General features: G+C 48.0%; 1 protein-coding gene across 2 annotated transcripts in view; it reads right to left on the bottom strand.

Annotated features, from left to right (window-relative positions):
- The window catches only part of Mindy4 (MINDY lysine 48 deubiquitinase 4), a 107,322-nt gene that overhangs the window by 65,098 nt on the left and 20,489 nt on the right, over nucleotides 1-21,735 (bottom strand). The window lies entirely within an intron of this gene.

The raw sequence follows: 21,735 nt of genomic DNA, 5'->3' as shown, positions 1-21,735 counted from the left end.
ATCTTACCATATTTTACTTTGTTCTGTTTGGTTGCTATCTCTAAGAAGCCTGTTCTTTTTTTAATGAGAGACAGAAAGGGAGTGGATCCGGATGGGATGGGAGGTGGGGAGGAACTGGGAGGAGTAGAGGGAAGGAAAACTGTAATCAGGATATATCGTATGAGAAAAGAATCTATTTTTAATAAAAGGGGAATAGAAAGAAAGAGGTGCCTCATTCTCCTACGTCCACCACTGAACACTTGGCCAGATTAGTTACAGGTTACAACAAAGGCTATAGATAATATTACTAGGTTTCTGTGACCTTCCCTGAGGGTGATAATGGCCCTGTGGCTGGGTAGGAAATGTTGCTGTCCTTAAGAAATTTGAGCTGAAATGTCATGACACTGACTTGTATTCTCAGTAAAACAGTGTGTAAACAGATACACATACGAATACATTAGTAAGAAGCACAGGGCAGGCAATCTTGGCAACTGCTGGACTTAGGGGACAGGGACACAGGGGATCATTTTCTTCAGCTTTACTGCAGGTCTGAGCTTTTTTATGGTAAGTGGGGAGAAAACATGGTGAGTTTAAACAGCAGATGGAAACGAGGAGGGGACATCAGGAACTATTGAAGGGCAGTCCCCACTGGGGCTCAGTCTAGACAAGAAGATGCATGGCGGAGCAAGGAACAGAAGAGAAAAATGCTGCAGTCTCAGGTACACTGAAGAGGAGCTACCGAAGGAAAGAGAAAACAGAATGCAAGAAAGCACTGAAAAGAAAATGGCTAAGAATTTCCAGATACGAATCTTCACAGACATACAACAGCCTCAATGAGACATGTAAACATAAATGCACTTCCAGACACTTCATACTGAGATGACCAGAATGCCACGGAGAACAAGAAAGCTCTAGAAAAAAAGGTAGGTTACCTACAGACAACTCCAACAGGCTTCTCAAAAGCAGCGACGGAGGTGGGAAGACACCTTCAGAGTGGATAGAAAAACAACCATCGCTTGGGAAATTTCCAGCTAAAATTAGCATTAAAGGGAAGCTGAAGACAGTCCTAAGCAAAGATTTCCAAGTTTATTCTCACAGACCTTGGCTGAGCAAATTACTGGAGGGCCTACTTCAGGAAAAAGAGCAGAGAAGAGAGCTATAAGAAACTGGAAAACACTGAAGTAAAACTAAATGATAATGGACAATAACTGGCAATAAAAATAGTATTAGCCACACCCACCGGGAACACTAAAAGCAAAGGGAAACACAGCTACAGACAAGAGACAGAGAAACAGTAGCAGAAAGCAATCGCCAGGGTCAATCTTCTCCTTCCTCAGGGGTAGATCAATCAGTCTTGAGCTGTCAAGCCAATCATGATAAAGATTTAAGAGTGACTGCAGAGACTAGAAGAACAGGTTGTGTAGTCTCCAAATCAAAGAAAACGTGCCGTCAGAAAGCAGCTGGGCAGTTTCTTGCAGGTTTAGGCTGACCCTCTGACTCTGCAATGGTAGTCCTAGGCACATGAGCCCAAAGAAGACAGCGATAAACATGCACAGGAGTGGCCACACAGCATACTTAAATAGCCCCAGGGTAGGACTTCCCTAAATGCCCATCAGTAGGTAAGTGAAGACACAATGAGATACTATCGTGCCGCATAAAGGAACAGGATACTGAGCTGCTACAATGCCAACGAGCCTCAAAGGAATCAGACAGACACCGAAGGTCACATACCACACAGTCCCATTTGTGTGAAATACCACACATTGCCCTGTGCTTGGAGCTATGAGATGAAGAGACGGAGAGGAACTGCCCAATGAATGAATAAGGAATCTTACTTGAAGGGAAGAAAATGTTTAGAACTGTAGAGTTGATGGTTACATGACTGTACTAAATGTTTACAGTAGTCAATTTAAAAAAAAAATGAAAATAAAGAAAATGTAGGGAAATGAACGTATACAATATAACAAGACAAAGAAAAGCTATTAAGTAGTAACTAAGGAAAGCAAGCTGATTAAACTTGCAATGAAAACACAGACATTTGGGCTGAAGTGATGGCTAGAGGATAAGACCACTGGCGGCTCTTCCAGAGGGTTCAAATCCCAGCACCCACATGGTGGTTCACAACCATCCAACATGCCAGTTCCAGGGGGATCCAGCGCCCACTGCTGGCCTGTGTGGGCACTGCATACATGTGCTACACATAATACTCATGTACCCACCCATACACATAAAATGAAAATAAATAAATCTTAAGACACTCAGAATTCATTTTTCTTGCTACTTGTGTGTTCTTTCAAGAGAAATGACATGATACAAAAGCTTACCAGCAAAACAAAGGAAATATACCACCTGTATACCAGCCATTCTAAAGTTCCAGAGACAGAAATGTTACCAGAGGAAATAGACTTTGGAATTAAAACATTATTAGTGATAAACCTATTTATTACAGAATTAAAAAGTGAAAATGTAAACACCATGAATCCCTCCTAACAGAAGTCCCAAAATATAGGAACACGGCTTTGACCGAACAGAAAAAGAAGGTGTTCAACCTGTGAATACAGTAGGAAATTTTAGCACGCTTCTTTCAGCAAGTAATACCTCAAATTGGGGGAGGAACAACTAAGAATAAGAAATACTTGAAAGTCAAAATAACATGCTTGATTTAACACATCCAATTATTAAACAATATATATTCTTGGCAAGTCCTTAAGGCTTAATTATAAAAGCTGAACACAGGCAAGCTGAAACTCTCAAAATATTCCAAGCTGTACTTCTGACTGCAAAGAATTTTTTTAATCCAATAATAAAGAATAGCTCCTCTACACTCCTCCCAAAGAATAATCCATGCACTAATAATTCTAAAGAAATAATAGTAGAAAATAGAATCATTTCAAAGTGGTTAACACTAACAACTCAAGTCTGGGGAGCAGGTAAGTGGTTAACATCGGGAAGTGTGTGGCACAGGGAACCTGCTATTGTGGACAAGTGTACGGCAAACAGCCAAGCCCTGAAGCAGCCGGGGTCACCAGAAGAGGCAGACCAGGGGAACTAAGTACAACCTAAAGGGAACAAAACACGTGGTGTGGCAGTCCCCAAAGCTAGTTCTTTGAAGAGACTAACAGAAACGCACCTTTGGAGTCCACGCTACGCCAGCCCAGTTCATCAGAACTGACCGGAGAAAGGATGGAGTAAATAACATTAAGAAGTCCAGGGGGTTAAAACTAAACCTTTTAAACAGAATGTCTTCAGTAAGAAGCAGATAAACAGGTTAAAACACGGCATTTGAAAACTAACAAACTGGATCGTCTTCTAGAAAAATCTCAAAATTGGACTGGTGAGATGGCTCGGTGGGTAAAGGACTTCGCCATGCAAGCCTGGTGACCAGAGCTCAGACCCCACATGAAGCTGGAAAGAGAGAACTCAACCCACAAGTTGACCTCTGAGCTTTGCATACATGCGCGCGCGCACACACACACACACACACACACACACACACACATACACACACACACAATGTAAAAAGAAAAATCACAAAATTGACTCAAGAATGAACAGAAAGTCTGAAACTATAATCATTTTTAAAAACTGCTACCAGGCAGGATGCCTCATTCCCCTAGCCCCAACAGGTACCCTCAGAGAGTGGAGACCAGAGGGTCACCCAAGCCAGAATTCAAGAGCAGCCTGAGTAACATGGTGATGCCTGGATCTTGAAAATTAAATACCTGTTTAAAAATTTGTTTAAGTCGTTTATATTTTCCACCTTCTCACACACACACACACACACACACACACACACACACACCCCACATATACACACACACAAAGGGGTCTTGCTGATTTTGCCACCACATCAACAGAACTCTCCCAGGTTCCACTGCAGTCTGACCCTGGGCCCCTCTTGGCCAGGAATTCAGAGCACCCCTGAAGCCCTGTGCAGGGAGGCAGATTTCTTGCCTCTTTGTGCATCACTTTTCTCATTGATAAAAATCTTCCCTCAAAGGAGGTTCTGCCAACTGAGTGACTGTGTCAAGTCCATGCAGAGCACAGCCCCCACCACACACACAGCCGCTGCTGCGAGTTAGCTGAGGCTCAGGACGATGCCAGGCCAGCCTTGACTCCGAGAGACTCACACATGCCCACGGAAGTGCAAACAAACTAGGAAACAAAACCCGGGACAACTGCACTGACCATGAGTCTGAGGAACATTATGACCCCACAGGGATGCAAGAAATGAACAGAAGAAAATTTAGTAATGTAATTCACATCAACACAGGAGAGATTTAAAATACGAAATAACTCCAACCGATGCTGAAAGGCAACTTGATAAGAACAAATAACCACAGACAGTCCTAAAGAAGACTCTGGGCAAACTCAAGGGAGGGGATGGCTTTTTGATCCCTGCATTCACACCCATGGTACCAAGTGTCCCATTCAAGGTGCACTTGAGGCACGCAACAGGGAATGGACCCTGACATCAAGAGCCAGAGAGGATCTGGCCAAACAGGCCAGGACTTTACACACCAAAGAGGACTGCATGCTAGCTGAGTCTCACGCCGCCCCCATTTTACCTGAGGTACTCTAAGGATGCTAATCTGAGGCATCTTTGAGGTACTCTAAAGATGTTAACATCTGGAGATGCTGGGCTTCAGCCCTTCAGACACATGCTACCCCAGAGTCCTCAAAGGTGCTCTCTGAGTGGCTGTGTGCTCTTTTCCTCCATTTCCAGCAGAAACCTTGCACTTAAAGATGGCCCTGTAGAGAAGCCCCAGCCTCTGTGCATCCCATCCTCAGGCCAGCTGATAGGAAAGGCTTTCTTAAACCTCCGAGTGCTCCACAGGAGTTTCTGTTTCTTTTCACCTTGCTGTGCCCCATCCCTCTGGCTTCCTGTGTAGCTAGCTGAGGTCCCTATGGGGAGGTGGAGGTGCTGTGCTGAAGTTAGACACAAGCGCAAGCCATGCTGGGAAGCCACCTGTTGGAGTTCCAGCCAAGCTCGGGCAGGGAGAGGAGAGGAGGGAGTTACTGGGTATCTCACCTCTGCTGGCCAGTGTGATGGATGGGAGGTGTCCAAGCCTATGGAGGGGCTTCCTCTGCCTCCTTCCACCACCAGATCAGCAGACGTTTTTAAAATTAAGTCACAGGGAACACGAGGTCTCGGGAAGGACTTCAGGTTATCGAGAAGTCACTGTGTGCCCTCACCATCACAATGTCTGGCCTCCACACTCTACTTGTCCAGCTCCCCAAATGTCAGCCTTCAGAATAGAGAGAAAAGGCCTTCTTTCTTCTTCTTTGATCCTTTCTCTTTTCTTTCACCATCTTTTTCCTTTCCTCTTGAGGATGTGGAAAACCTGACTATAATTGGCTGGTCTGATTATTTCCTGTAAGAAAGTGCTCTGCTTGGAACACTGTGAAAACAATCTGCCTTAACAATTCAACTCAAATAAATGATTTTCCTGCAAGTGGCGAAAATCCCTAATTGGGAATTGGGCCGCATACCCAGGTCTCTCTCATCCGGGTCCATGATGACGAAGGTTGGACAAAGATAGGCATCACCCGGTGATGACAGATTGGGGGTGGGGCACTGAAGGCCCTGTATCCTCCTGGAAAATCCATCGGGCCCCTATCTGGCTGGAGGGAACACACGTTGTACCCCGGCCTCCTGAACCATTGTTCTTGGGGGTGATAATTTCTCAGCTTAACTCTCTTTCCGTATGTGTCCCTCCTGAAATGCTTTGGCACACGCCCTTGACAAGAAGTATGCAGAGGCCAGGCAAGATCCAAGCTCACGTCCAACATTTCTCCTTCCTGTATATCTATTCCATGAGTCAAGTTGGATTCTGGAACATTCCAGGAACAAAGAGATTTACCCTAGTCTCACGTTCAGAGGGTTCCTTCAAGGGCACACAGCTTGCAAAACAAAGCTGTACTATCTGTGACCTCCACTTGGGTGCCCCCATTCTTCCACTTTGGCTCATGCCTTCAGCATACAGTTAGTATCCAGTGCTCCCGCTGGGGGTGCTGGAGCTCTCAGAGTTCACCTAAATGCATGTCTGCAAAGTTAGAAAGCCATTCCAGACCTCGTTTCACCTAGACACCGTAGAGCAGTGCTTCTCAACCTTCCTGACGCTGCGACCCTTTAATACAGTTCCTCGTGCTGTGGTGAGCCCCAACCATAAAACAATTTTCAATGCTGCTTCATAACTGTAATGTTGCTACTGTTAGGAATCGTAATGTAAATATCTGATATGTGAGCCCAATGAAAGGGCCATTCGACAGGCTGAGAACCACTGCCTTAGAGGATTGAAGTAGGGTGGGAGGGAGTGCAGTGTTTTCCCCAAGATTCCGGGAGCAGGCAAGGCCAGGTATACAATCTTGGGCTGTAGATGCTCACGTCCATTCATTTTCAAGTATCCCATGCTGGAAGCTGGAGGCCTTGCATGCAGCTTCTTACTACTTAAGCCAGACCAGGGTAGGTTGCCCTTCCCTCAGGGGACACCACTGGGCAAGGCTTTGTGGTCCTCATTCTGCTTACCCTTGCTCAGGGCTGAGGTTTCTAGGCGTGGCTGAGTTCAGTTACTAGGTAACTGATGCCAAGAGGCAGGAGTTCAATAGTGAGAAGAGGGCTGGTGTGGTGGTGCACGCCTTCAATCCCAGCACACGGGAGAGAGATAGGCGGAGCTCTATGAGGTCAAGGCAAGCCTAGTCTACATAGCAATTTCCAGGACAGTCAGAGCTACACAGAGAGAGTCTGTCTCCAAAAAGAAAGAAAAAAAAAAAGTGTACAGGAGAATCAGCATCTTCTTGAGGGAAAAGTGGTCACTATGGATTGCATCTCTGGACTATGGCCAAATCTATCAAATCAACCAATCTTCTGACTGAGACAGACAGTTCACAAAACACAATGATGCCAGTCCATGGTCCATTTTCACCATGGTCTTGCCACTGCTCCTCTGTCCACTACCGTGAACTACCAATTCAACCAAGCCCACTCAAGGTAAAAAGCTGGATGGGCCCAAGAATGCTGAAGAAGAGATGAGAAGCTTGGTCCATGCAGGAGCAGAGGTATTCCAGAGGTGATCATGGCCCAAGCTACACTGCCAGCCAACACAACCATTGAGGTTACCTGTGACTAGGACTCCCTAACTCCTGGTCCACACACCCCCCCCCCCCCCCGCAAGTGACATGAAGACCCAATAGAAATGGCTCAACAAAACTTCCCAGGCATGCCCTCCCAGGATGGTATGAGAGCCCAATAGAAAGGATTGTCTCCATAACACTGCTACAGGTAGTCTAAGGTCATCCTCTGGATCATAAAAGGTTCCAACAGGCTGCCAGGAAGGTATTGCATAAGTGGTGGGGTTTCCACAGTGGCTAGGAAGCTGTGTGGAGATGCTTGCCTAGCTGTGACTAGAAGCTACTTTGGGGCAGCAGTCCTATGCTTAATGTCGCAATAAAGGCCAACAAACATATCCAAGGAAGGGAGCCATGCCAGAAAGGCCTGCTTTCCCCTGGTCTCATCAATCATTCAATCGATTTAGTTCTGTTTGATTAAGTATGCCAAAAAACAGTGTGAAACAACTATGACGTGTTTTTATTTTGAACACACAGAACATCCTGGCTGGCCATGTCCCTGCAAGACGTGTGAGCGGCCAGTGTGAAACAGCGCTGTCTGGACCACAGCAAACTGAGCAGCCATTCAGAAAGAGACAAGTGAGAAAGCAAAGGCATTCCTGTTAAATGACACTTGTTTCTCCAGGTGCCCTTTGGATGATGTCCCCTGAACTGGGTCTCCTTTCCTGTGATAGTCTAAGTAATCTAAATGCCAGCTTGGCCTTTATGAGGCCACTGTCTGCTTTCCCGGGCACCCGCAGAGCGAACCTCGAGTTTAATTCTCACAAAGTCCTGTAAAGGGACTCTCAGCCTTGTTTTTACAAACGAGGACACTGAGGCTCAGACTTCAGCTGTCCCCCACAAATCAGTCCCCCACTCACAGGTCCGTGGTGACTCAGAGGAAAGAGGAAACCCTACAGGAAAATGTTTCACAGAGCCTTGTCACATGATAGGAGGACTCCTAACTTCAAGATGACCATTTATCTCAACAGTACGGAAGTGTATCAATTTCATCCAAAAATTTTAACAACTCAAAGGGGGTCTAGTTGATCACAAGTACACAGCTCCAGGAGCCCTCCTTTACAATGAGTTCTCAAAATGTATACATGCCATTTGTTATTTTTAGAAAATAGCAAAAATGAGATTATTTTTATTCTTTCTCTTTAAAAATCCACCCAGCTAGGCCTAACGATCCCAGCTTATAATCTCAACTACTCGGTAGGCTGAGGTAATAGGATCACAAGTCCAAGGTCTGCCAAGGCTACAGAATGAACACATCTGAGATTTCTCAGTTGGTAAAGTGCTTGCCATACAACCGTGAGGACATGAGTTCAATCCCCAGCAGCCAAGGAAAAAGCTGGGCATGGAGCACACGCCTGTAATCTCAGAGCTAAAGAAGCAGACTGAAAGATTCTGGGGGCTTGCTGGCTAGCCAGCCTCGCCAAATCGACAAGCTTTAGGTCCAGCAAGAGACCCTGTCTCAAGAAATAGGGTAGAGAGCAAATAAGATATCCAGTGTTGACCTCTGGCTTACATACATACTAGCACACATGTATACACAAACACACCTGTGAAAATTTCAAGTTGAAAAGAAGTGAAAGGGAAGCCCAGTGGTCAAGAGTCCACCCAGCAGGAATACAAGCATTTAGAAAGCTCAGTGATAGAGAACCTGCCCAGCATGTACAGAGCTGGGTTTAACAATCAGGGGAAAAAATAAGAAAGAACTCTAGGGGCCACCCAGACAAACATGGGCAAGTCTCAGACCCAAGAATTCTGAGTCTATCTCTGAGACTGACCAGGGTCCAGGATTTGTTCGTGGTAGTGAGGATTGAAACTGTAACCTCAGGCATGCTAGGCAAGAGCTTTGCCACAGGGCCACACCTTCAGGCCCTTCCCACCCTACCCTTACCCCCAACAGGGTCTCACTACATTGTTCTGACTAATCTTGGACCTTGAATGTCTCTCAAGTAGCTGGAATTACAGGCCTTCCCCACAAGGCCTGACTCTGGTATCTTTTTAATTAATTTTTCCACTAATCCTTCAATCCCTGGAGTCCATGACCCATTGTAGCAGGTAGATGAACAGAGGTCTTTCTGGGCACACAGGCGCTGGGAAGCCTCTGTCTTCCCCAGTTTGGACAGGGAAGAGGATTCCACCAGAACTGGCTCCTTCGGCTCCTCTCTCTTCCATCCCACATTGCCTGTTATGGGAAAAGAACCTCCAGGAAATTTTGACCTACTCTTATAGCACAAAGAACAAACTGTTTTCTGGATATTTCTTAGAAGAAGGAGAGAGGAGATGTTGTCTCAAGTTCACTAACCTTGTAAGACTGGGCATTATGCTACTTAACACATATAAACCAGAGAGCTGTGGAATTTTCATGAGTAAGCCGGCCCCAACTTAGAACCAGCTCACCCGGGACTAAAATTAGATGTGTCCCTGAGCCAGCTAGGCTGCCTCCTGTGCCTCTCCTGGCAGCTATGTTCACTAGAAATGAGGTGTGAATGTTCCTGAGTCCAAAGGAAGGATCCTCTCCCTCTCTGCTCCTCCTGTCTCTGAGGAGAGTCCCCAGCTGTTGACCTCAGGCGCTTATGTATGGGAAGCCTGGCAGGTGAGGTATTCACTGAGAAATAGGGACAGGGCTGAGAATACGGCTGTTCAAGGTTGGTCTGGGGGGTGGGTACCAGTGCTGAAACTTTCTCTGAGTCCCAAAGCTGGGGAGCATAAAACTGCCTCAGGAAGTCAGAGCATGGGGATGTGAGATGTTAGCACAGGGCACAATTTCCCTTCCAGACCCTAAGCAGTGTACAGTATTTCATGGGAGTTTGTAAGGGGATGGGGGTATAAGCAACACAGTCTCTTTTCACCTTAACAGTAAAATTTCTGCCAAAGCCTGGGGTGGTGGTGCACACCTTTAATCCCAGTACTTGGGAGGAAGGGGCAGGCTGATCTCTATGAGTTGAAGGCCAGCCTGGTCTACATATGGTGGTGAGTTCCAGGGCAGCCAGAGCTACACAGTGGGACTCTGTCTCAAACACAGACACACACAGACACACACAGACACACACACACACAGACACACACACACACACACACACACACACACACATACACACACACACACACAATTAAGCAAAAATAAAAACTTGTCATAGCAGAACGGAGCCCTTGCAACACGCTGGCCTTACTGGATTCTAAGGATCTGAATCTAATGAGACAGAACTGTATTTCCCAAAACCCCGTGTCCTTACTTCTCTGGCCTCACTCCCCCCCCCCCCCCCCGCCATCATCCCCTCCCACAGCAGGCCACTATCCAGAGGCATAGACTAGACTTCAGCCCCGGAATCATGTCGGCAAGAAATAGCCCCGATAACTCAGCCAGCAGGAAGAGCTTTGACCAATGGCATCTGGAGCTCTTTCCAGAATAAATATCAATCTTTTTGAAGCAGCTAGGACCACGCCAAGCAGTCTGCTGTTGGAAATGTCATGTTGGACCTCATGAGGTATGTCTAATCAAAGAGTCAGGGTTTCAAGAAAACTTCCAGGGGGTCAGAAGTGTGTTCTGGGCCTTGCAGGATGAATGGGGGGGATGCAAAGGTGGGGGAAGGGCAGATGCCAGCTTCCCAGAACAACACTGGGCAGGCTGCTGTCTGTGCCACTGGTGCAAGCTGCCAGCTCTGTGACAGCCAGTTTCTAGGAGTCATCCCTGCGTGGCAAAGGGGTTGCTATACACCCAGTCATCAATCACGTCAGCATGTGCCCTCAATTTCTTGGCTAGCCCATTTTATGCCATCACCTCAACCAGATCCCAACATTTAAGGAAACACACTATGACCTCATACATTTTTTTGGTCTTTTCTCAGTGGTAAGAGATATATCTCATCTGCCACTCACTTTTCCCTACCTGTTGCACGTACTTTGAATTTGCCTTCACTGGAAAAAAAAAGAAAAGAAAAATGAGAGAATGCAACACACATTAACGCACCCTTCACTTATGATGACAGGTCCCATTTGCTATGCTTTCTTTCAACATATGCATGTAGATACACACATTCGGTTTTTTTGCGGGGAGGGGGTTATTTTGCTGAACCATTTGAAAGTAAGTTGCGATGTCATGCCACACACAGCTAAGTGCTTCAGCCTTCCTCTCCTAAAGCAGCAACACTCACCCTGAGAATTCTATGTGGCTTCATTTATATGATGACACTTCAAAGCCAGGATCCTTGTCTAAATACTCGCTGACTCCCACATTTAGGACCTGTTCCCTTTGGAGCTCTTTTCTCTCAAAAGAAGAAGAAGAAAGCAGTTGTAATGTCTTTGCTGAATATTAAAGGAGCTGGCTGTGCTTTTGTTTTGATCTAAAATGGGGTATGTTCAACTTTTCTTCACTTAATTTGCTCCCAGAGCTTTTAAGGGTGGCTAATTGGTCACATCTAGGATGGAAAGTGACTTGTTGGGAAGCTTTGGTAAGGCACAAGGGTGGCTCTGGGCTACAGTCTATGATGTGGGTAGATTTCCTTAGCAGCTTTAGGGCTGGCTCCTGGACACCTATCACACGCCCTCCATACATAAGCTTCTACACTCCTTCATGGAGGAGAGTGGGAAACAATGAACCCTGTCTCTAGATAAGATGCAGAGTGCTTGACCTGGCTCCCATAGGTGACTCTCTTGGGGTACTCAGTAGCCTTCTGCCTTTTCACTGAAAGGAAATTTTACGTGGAGAGAGAGAATTTAAACGAAGTGTCCCTGGTGCCATAGGGAGCCATACTGTCACTTATAGGAATGCTCCTCCTCCCAGACTCTCACTCTCGCCTAAAGAAGCAACAGAGGGGGTAGAGGACCACAGTCATGTCGGCCCAGTAGGGGCAGCTCCATGTGCCAGCCCACAGTCCAGGCCTAAGGAAGAACTTCAGGAAAGTGAAGAGTCACACCCGTACTAACCTCCAGGGCTTTCAGGTGGAGGGACCCCTTCCGCCTTGACCTTCACGGCAGAGGAGGAAAAGCTTCACCACAAAGCAAGGCCACTGTCCTGAGAGACTGTCATCCAGCCAAGCAACCACCATCTTGGGGAGTTCATCTGTGCCCTCTTACAAAAGATCATCCCAGGTGGGCTTGTTGACTGCTTACACTCTCTCATGGAAAGGGGGAGGGGGAGAGTATCCAATGCTCCCTACCACCTTTTGTATGCAGGAGGCTTGGGGGAGGGGACACAGGCTTTGAAAACCAGAATGGGGGTTCTATCTTTCCATCTACAGAGAACCCCTCATCCCTGCTGGGTAAAGGATTCCCAGATGCAGCTTTTTGGAGAGAAGAGCACCCACACCCCTGTAAGAAACCCTCACCTATGCTCTATAAGGAAACCCAATAAGCTCATTGGTTCCCCAAAGTGAACTTTGGTGGGATCATGCCTCCACCTCCTAGTGGGACCTTAGGAGGAGGGACAGACACTGCCTATGTCAACCCTTGGGAAGGAATTTTAGCAACACCATTCATTCACAAATGCACTAGGGGAACTACTAACCTGACCTTTCAGGAGAGACTTGCCTAGAATAGGGAGACACAGGAATATAGGCTATCACCACCCTTGCCCACAGCCTTGCTCACCAGGACTCTGAACATTTCTCATTAGCCATCACAGTCTTGCATAACCTTACTGATGCCAACCTTACTGGTCATCCCATCTGTTTAGGAATACACCCATCTAAAAGCAATCAACAGGGGTTGAAGTGATACAGTTAAGAACACTAACAGAGGACCGTGTTCAGTTCCCAGTGCCTACAAGGGAGCTCACAACCGTCTGTAACTCCAGTTTCAAGGGATCCAGAACCCTCTTCTGGACTCCATATACATCAGGCACTCATGTAGTGCACATACATACATGCAGGCAAAACACTCACATACATAAAACAGAAAGAAAGAAATAATGTCTTCAAAAACAACAAAAAGTGTTTTGCCTAACCAAATGGAAAGGGAATATTGTTATTAAAGTAACTATTGGGGAGCATTTTTATGTGCATTACTTTATTTCTTTGTAGCAACAGAACAATCCTACAATGATAAATACTATCTCACTTTAGATGAGTAAACTCATCTACAAACAAGGGGAAATACTGCCCAAGGTCACCCTGTTAGTATGTGGCAGAGCTGTGATCTGTACCCAGATCTGATCAACTCTAAATCCCAGGCTTTTTCTGCCTTGCTATGCTGAGAGTCACTGAAGATGGAGAGCTGGGTTTCAAGGTCCTGCAACACTATCAAATGCAGCTTCCCAAGCGGCAGTCCAGTTCACCACAAGTGGACTTTCCAAAACTCTGCCAAATTGAAAGCAAATAGCTCGCAAGCTCTGCTGAGCAGAATCGGCCCTTTCACTAGGGACTTAAAAGGCACTTTGGAAACTTGCAATGCCCGCTGGGGTCATCATGACAGACATCAGTTATCATCATGGAACATGACAGAAAATGAATTGTGAGTACTGTGCCCCTGGTAGACCCAACCCTAGCACACACCCAGACTCCTCCAGGCTCTGTGGATGATGTATTTCTACTCTCTGCAGCTGGAATCCAGGCCTTGGTTTGCAAACATGCTCCCATCTTACCCAGCTTCAAAATAGACCCCTACCCCTTAACTACCCACAACCTCCAACTGCCACCCATACCCTAGGCTTCTCTTCTTGTTGAGGGTCTTTTGAGCAGGACTCTTGGCTCTCCGGGTGTCCTTACTCCCCCCCCCCCCCCGTTTATCAGCGCCGTGCAGCCCACCTTCTACCCCGGCCTTCCACCCAGAGCCCTCTCTCTGAAGCCACGAATGAGTCCCTCCACTTATCCTGCCACCAGATCAACATCATTCCACCCTCCTCAAACTACCAGCCACTGCCTCCTGGGGATGCTCTCTGCCTCCCCAAAACTGGATCACACTCCCCAGTCTCCCTTCTGTGCTGTCCACTCCTTTCTCTTGCCCCATGCCAAGCATGTGGGTCTCCCGCTGCAAAATTCTGGCCTTAATGCTTTTATCGGTCACTCTTGGCCATGTCCACCTTGCAAGCACTTCACCAGCCAGAGTCATGCCAGCTAATGACCCTCTCTCCCCATGCCTCTTTGGCAGACTTTGCATGGGATCTGTGTTCTGCTTGACTTGAGATATGGAAACAAAAGCTCCCTGGTAAGTGTCCAAAAACACCCATCTTCTTCCTGATCCACACAGTCCTGTATCCTTGCAGCCCCCATCCTTCAGGCTCACAACCTTCCTTGCAGCCCCCATCCTCCAGGCTCACACCCTTCCTTGCATCCCACATCCTCAGGCTTGTCTCCCTGGAAACTCAGCTCCTTGCCCCTCTGCCACTTTGTTCAGTACTACACTGGACTAAGCTTCCTGTATCATGGCTCCACCTGGTAAATGATCCAAGACTCCACCCACAAAGGATGAAGAGGTGGAAATGTCAATTACCCTGATTTGGTCAGTACATATACGCATCAAAACATCACACTGTAACCCACACTACGCACAATTACTATGTACTAATCAGAAGATGTTTAAAGTTTAAGGAAACAGAAATACGATCTTTAGGTGGGGGGGGAGGTAATCAAGACAGTCTCTCTGTGTAGCCCTGGCTGTCCTAGAACTCACACTGTACACCAGGCTGGTCTTGCACTCAAAGATCTGCATGCCTCTGCCTCCTGAGTGCTGGGATTAAAGGCGCACACTACCATTGCCCAGCCAGAAATGCTAACTTGATTCAGTTATTTCACAATATATACACATGTCAAATTACCACATTGTACTCCATGTATCCATATAACTAACAATCATTGATTTAAGAAACCACCAGACCACCCAGACTACTTGGGATTTATTTCTTTGTTGCCTAGAAAAGAGAGTCTGGCTTTCAACTCATCTGTCCAGTCCACCAGTCCCCTCTCCTCCTGGTCCCACACACCCAGTGTCCCAGCTAAAAACCACTGTCCCTGTCTTCTGTTGATACCATCTCCTCAGCATGGAACCACCCACTCTCTGGAAACCCTTGCAATAGCATCTCCTCAGAAAGCCTTCTTCCTTAGCTGGGCTTGGAGACAATGAGAAAGGAAGCCATGCTGGCTAGTTTTATTGGAGTCAGTGGGGAGCAGAGACCCTAACTGAGAAAATGCCTCCAAGAGATCAGGCTTTAGGCCAGCATCTGGGGCATTTTCTTAATTAGTGACTGATATGGGAGGGCCCAGCCTATTGTGGGTGGTTCCATCCCTGGGCTGATGGTCCTTAGTTCTATTAGAAGGGAGGCTGAAGCCGGGTGGTGGTGGTGGTGGTGGTGGTGCACGCCTTTAATCTCTGCACTTGGGAGGCACAGCCAGGTGGATCTCTGTGAGTTCGAGGCCAGCCTGGGCTACAAAGCGAGTTCCAGGAAAGGCACAAAGCTACAGAGAAACCCTGTCTCGAAATACAAAAAAAAAAAAAAGGGGGGGGGAGGCTGAGCAAGCCAGTAAACAGCACCCCCTCTGTGGCCTCTGTATCAGCTCCTGCCTCCAGGATCCTGTTTGAATCCCTGCCCTGACTTCCTTTAGTGATGGACTATGATGTAGAAGTGTAAGCCAAATAAACCTTTCCTCCCCAAGTTGTTTTCGGTCATGGTGTTTCCTTATAGCAATAGTAACCCTAACTAAGACAAAGGCCCATGCAGGCTGCATACATAGATCCACACTGCTCGGTCATTCTGCACTTCAGTTTCCCCACCTGTAAAATCCAATAGCCCTCCTTGTGCTGTGACCAGGATTAAATGGGGTGCTTCATCTAAAGCTCTTACAATGGGGCCTGTTAAATAATGGGTACTCAACAATGACACGGCTTCATTATCCTTGACACAGCCCAGACACAGCTGTCCTCTTCACTTGTCTTTTGGAAGCCCCTCAGTCCTGTGGAACAGCTGTGAATGGGTGCCTCAGATCTTGAAGGCAGGAACCCTCTTCAGCACACTCTCCTCAGACCACTTGAACAGCAAGAGACAGTGTGCAGATGCTTTGCCGAACTGAACAAAACTGACTACCAAGTATTTAGATTGAGATCAAAAACTGTTTACTCCGTCAGGAAAGGGCTCCGCTGCTAAGGGACCTGTGGCTCTGAATCTGTCTTCAACAGGAAATGAAAGAAGTCCCGCGGCTTTAGTAACTTCTTGTGGAATGAACAGAGAAAACAAAGTAGAATTTTCTGGAATGAGGTGCACACATGGAATCTGACTATACAGGAAGCTGTCCTGGCAGGCTATCACTCTGGTTTGATGAACTCAGCTTCAAAGGCCATCTTTTCAAGGTGGGAGTGCCATCCCTGAGAGAATGGCACAGCAGGATTCTGCTGCTGTTTGGGGAAGTCAGCCAGGGAGTCCGGAGGAAAGAACAGCATGGATTGACTCAAGCTCTCTCTACCCCAGTTCTGAGGTTCTGGTAGCTGGGGGCCTGTGGGAAGCTAGCTGGGAGACCAGCAGACTGTAGTCTCAGAATCAGAAAAGGCACTGAGGAAAAAGAGCCCGGACAACCACACACACACACACACACACACACCCCGCTTTCCCACAAGCTTCTTCAGATCCTCTCTGAGCTCAAAGCCTGGGACAGCAGCTACTTCATCTACAGGGGCCATCTTCCTGCTCTTCATACCAGGACTCAAGGCCACAACAGAGCTGGCAAGAATCTACCCTCAACCTCAGAGGAGGACTCAGGGCCCTGCTAATGTCCAGAGTTGGGCAAGAAGAGGAGATACATGGACAATTGCCTTTGGGGCACACTTTCTGGTCTTAAATCTGCATCCTGGAAAGCCTCTTTCTCCTGAAGGACGCACAAGATCAACGACACGGGAGCCCTGACCCTGTACCGGGGCTGCAGTGATGCCACCCCCTTCTTGGAGCCTGAGTGGGGCCTGTGGTGTGCGTGCATCACAGCCTCTTGGCATTTGATTACCAGTACCTCCTGTGGAGAGGCCAGCCTTGAAAGGAAAAAGAAATGGCGGTGGGCTAGGACCAGAGTACATACACAAGGTCAGACGTGGCCCAGAATGAGACCTGGGGAGGTAGTGGACCACAGATCTCCAGAGCAGAATATGGAGGGGAACTGAGCTCCAACAGGCTACCTGGTTCTGTGGGAGAGACAGAAAGCACAAGGACATCTGGGTGTGGTGCAGGTTTCAAAGGGCAGCCAAGTTTGAGTCTCCAGAGTCTTACACACAGTACAAACAACGCAGAGACACGTTAAGATGGAAATTCAACCCACTACTCGTCCCATGTGGTACACATGTTGTCAGACTCAGGATGCTCGGGTGAGGGGAACAATCAATAAACCGCAAATGCCACATCCTCCCCTAAGTGTCCGCCAAGCCTCTGCTGGCACAAGTCCCTCCATCGCGCGATGCGGACAGGATCTGTGGGTCTGCAACCCCTGTTCCTGATCTGGGGGCTCCAGGGAGGGACTGGGGGCGGGGGAGCTTGGAATTGAGAAAACAGTGGTGAGGGAGAGGCAGAGAGTACTTCATGAGTACTGCTAAATGTACACAAGCAGAAGTCCCAAAGGTGGACAAGGTTATGCTGCCACCTAGTGTCCATTCTGTAAAACCTGAAAGATCCACAGAAGTCAGAGGAGCCATGTCTTCTGACATGGACAAGGGCTGGGCAAGGGGGGCCAAGGCCTCTGAAGGAGCTGTTTCGACTCTGCGAAGTCCTCTAGTAGAAGAAGACAGGTCAGCCTGGCCTGGGTCTGGGGACCAAACTCCCAGCCACTCCTTGCCTAGAGTTGCTGCTTCCTATGGAGCTCAAGTCCTCTGCACTGAGCACCTCTCTAGACCAGGCCCTCCTGCCCTGACACACCCCACCAGCTCCTGTTCACTGTCCCTTGCTCTCCGACTCCTCGAACATGCTGGACTTGAGCATCCGCAGTGGGTTCTGGTCTACAGAAGGAGGCAGATGGTCCACCTTTCAGCACCTCTAGTGCCTGATGGACCACTCTCACTAGGGCATCTATCCACACACAGGCTCTGCAGTGAGGCTGAGAGAGACTAGGACTTGTAAGAACTGTTGTTAGTCACAGTGCTCCCCCAAAATGCCTCACTCTGGATACATCCATCCATCTTTGTCCCCGCCAGTCTCCAAGGACTCAGATTCTCTTTGGGAGAATCATTCTTTCTCAGATTCACCAAGGAGACTGCACACTGCCCAGCCCACCCTAGGATGGGCGACCTACAGCCATGACTGACACAGATTCCAAAAGCTCATCCCTGGCTTCTTGTAAGCAGGGCCAACCAAAGCAGAGTTCATGTTCCACATCTCTCTATATGATCAGGCGAAGACCCCACGTCCTTGCTGATCCGGGCCCTGCCCTGGCCACTCCCCACCTCACCCTGTCACAACAGCATCAGCACCTAAAATAAGAACCCAAGCACAGGACAACTCATGGCACATACTTCCCACTGACCCTCGGGAAGCGGTCAGGAAGAAGGATGCATGCTGACCTAGGCATTTAGATGGTGGACAATACCTATTCTCAAGCCAGAAATCAGCTTTAGAAAGCCCATCAAAACAGCCCAGACCACAGCACCCCTCAGCCCAGCCTGCAGAGACTCAGTGTGTCTTCAAGAAACAGAATTTTCAGCGGCCTCCACAGCACTACAAGCAAGTCCCAGCTTCTGCTTCCTCCCGTCTCCTGTCCACACTGGCTTCAATGCTGCCTGCCCTACGGGGCCTCATCTCCTCCCGTCTGCTCCCAGAGGTTTGCACAGACCTTCTGGTATTTGCTGAGCCGTCCCCTGGCTTCTCCCGGTTGTAACTATTCCCTAACCCTCTTCCCTGTTTCTTCTTCTCAGAAACTGAGGATCTGAAACTAAGTCCACCTCAAAGCCAGGGAGAGATCTCATAAAGAACAGGACAGAACAGGACCACACACCTGGATCACGGCAGCTGTGCTTGGGGAGGGGGTGACCACACACTCACAGCACATACGCAGCATTAACTACAATGTGGAAATGTCCTAAGAGCCAAGGGCCACCTACCTGTACCTGGGAAGGCCCTCCATTCACTGGGGTTATTTCCCATATGCACACAAAGGTCTTAAGTGTCCAAGGACCTTCTAACCCTGACAGTCCATTAAGCCAACAAGTTAAATGGGCTCTGAAGAGCATCTGTTACATCTATTACACTCTACCTCTCTAAATACCCAATCTCAAACCTTCAGGGAAAATTCAACTAAATTAAACTCCTCTTCTGTGGAGACCTTAATACTCCCAGGTTGCATTCAGAGAACATACTGACTTTTCTCCAGGTGAAATCCACTCGTGTTGGTGACATTAACATGCTCCCTGAGCTCAGGAACCTGCCGTGATCCCTGGGGATCAATGGCTGTAACTGTTTCCTGCTTCCCTGCTCACATAAGGTGCAATTTTTCTTTTTTAAGAAAAAGGTCAACACAGGAAAATGCCAACTCCTGGAAGGTACAGACAGACAGACTGAGGACAGAGGACAATCTCTAAAAACTGTAGTGAGGCCAAACAGAATTCTGTTGCAAGCAAATGCTGCAAGTAATGACCCCTTCCTCTAAGAATGTTCCCACACTAACCCTAGGCCTGCTGCACTAAACTATGCTGCAAGAGCAAATTAAGCTATAGGTGGTTGCTGGTCACATGACCTCAGGTGCCCAGAGCAGCCTGGTTGTCCAGGAGGGCTCCATATCATCACAGAATCCTTGCTTGGAGAAAACAGCAGCTGAGGAGAGAGCATAGAGGTGGCTGCCTCAAAGGGACTCAGCAAATGTGGCCAGCTTTAAAGCTGGGGGAAGGGACCAGCAGCTATGGACTGCCAGCAGCCACAGGAATCTGGAAAAGATAAGGAGACCCTTCCCCTTGGCCCCAGAAGGCAACCAGTCCTGCCCACAGCTCGGCATTCGTGAGATGCCTGACCTCTATGTGGTGAGATGGTTACCACCCAAGACTTGGGCAATTCTTAAGCTTGCAATAGGAAATGAATGCAGGCCCACACTTGCCTACACCATCAGGCCATCCACACCCCTGCTCCTAACCAATGGTCTGTGTGAGTCTAGAAAGGTCCCTGGTGTGTAGAAAACTCATTGCTCCCTCCTCATAGGCCTTCTCCTCCATGCCTCCTTAGGGGAGGAGGAAGTGGGACTTGTCTAACAGCTAGACTTTGTATAAATAAAGGGACATACTACGCTCAACCCTTTCCTTCTAGGAGTGATCGGTTCTTCCAAGACTGGCCTCCACACCAGGTGACCACACAAGGAAACTTACCCCACCTACAAAGAGCTGGAGGAGGCTATCTCCTTGGGAGCACCAACACTCAAGCCTTCCTGATCTCTGCCTTTCACTTTAACAGTCTCCAAGATGCCGCCAGTGTCTTCTGCTTTATAAATTTGTTGGGGGAGGGGATATTATCTAATGGAAACCTCTTCCATTAAAAAAAAAATCCAAAAATAATACGTGCCTCAATGGATTATTATGAAGAACAAATAAGAAAATGTGATGCATTTAATATGGTACCCAGAAAAGAAGAGGGAGAAGGAAAGAGAGGAGGAGGAAGAGGAAAGGAAGGAGGGGAACGAGGAAAGGAAGGAAGGGGAAGAGCAGGAGGGGGGGAGAGCAGGAGAGGGGAAGAATGTACACACAGAAACGTACGGTTGATGGACTGATAAAAGTCCGCACTATTAAATACCCCTGGTTACACCTTGCCTGGTACTGGAGGACAGGGGTCCATGCAAACATTTTAACCCACCTCCTCTTCCCAGAAGATGAAGATCACACCAAGATTTAATAACTGATTCTGGTGGCGGATGTTATAAAGGAAACAGCTAGTGTGCCAACTCAGGTCATCAGATTCCAGAACCATACCTCCTAAGTGCTTAAGTGTAAACAACAGATACTCAGCAAATACCTGCTGATTCACACAGGAGCAGAATAACTGGAGTAAGGCTCCCTGGCCAGCAATATGTGTAAGCAAGGTGACTTTACAGCCAGAGGCACCAAAGCCCAGGGAGAGAGTGAGCAAGCCAGGCACTGTGGGTGAGGGCGACATGAACACAAAGAGAGAACCGAAGACCTCGGGCCTCCCACTCTCCATATCAGGGCCGCTCTCACACCGCACACCACCGCAACACGACAGGGGCCCACTGGCTGGCCTGTCTGCGCCTCCCTCTCTGGTACAAAGCTCCTCTGGCACTGGAGGAGAACACGAGAGGCCACTGAATGAAAGTAGAGGTTGGCTGACTGGCTCAGGATGGAAAGGATCTGACAGTCAGCAGCGTGCCGAGGCGCTAGATGACGGTGAGCCGCCATCCAAAGGCTGTGGAAAGGACATGTACTCAGGAACAGACACGGCACACTAGTCTATGTGCTCAGCAGACTCTGCTCTGACTCTCACTAGACGCGTAAATGTGGGCAAATAAACACCCCAGAGTGTGTTTCCCCATCTGTGAAATGGGGCTTATCCCTCACAGACCTTTGAGGATTACCCAGAATACTTAGAACACTGCTTTACACAACATGGGTCCACATCAAAGAGTTACTGACTTCTGCACTGATGCTGCTGTTAGCAGCAGCGATGGTTCCACTAAGCAGCCATTCATGGGGCATCTTTGCATACCAGGGACTGCCAGAGATGCAGGGAACACAAAGGTC

Source organism: Onychomys torridus, chromosome 3 (genome assembly GCF_903995425.1).
Source record: "Onychomys torridus chromosome 3, mOncTor1.1, whole genome shotgun sequence".
Lineage (NCBI taxonomy): Eukaryota > Metazoa > Chordata > Mammalia > Rodentia > Cricetidae > Onychomys > Onychomys torridus.
The sequence above is the reverse complement of the archived record's forward strand: the minus strand, read 5'-3'. Positions and strand labels throughout refer to the sequence as shown.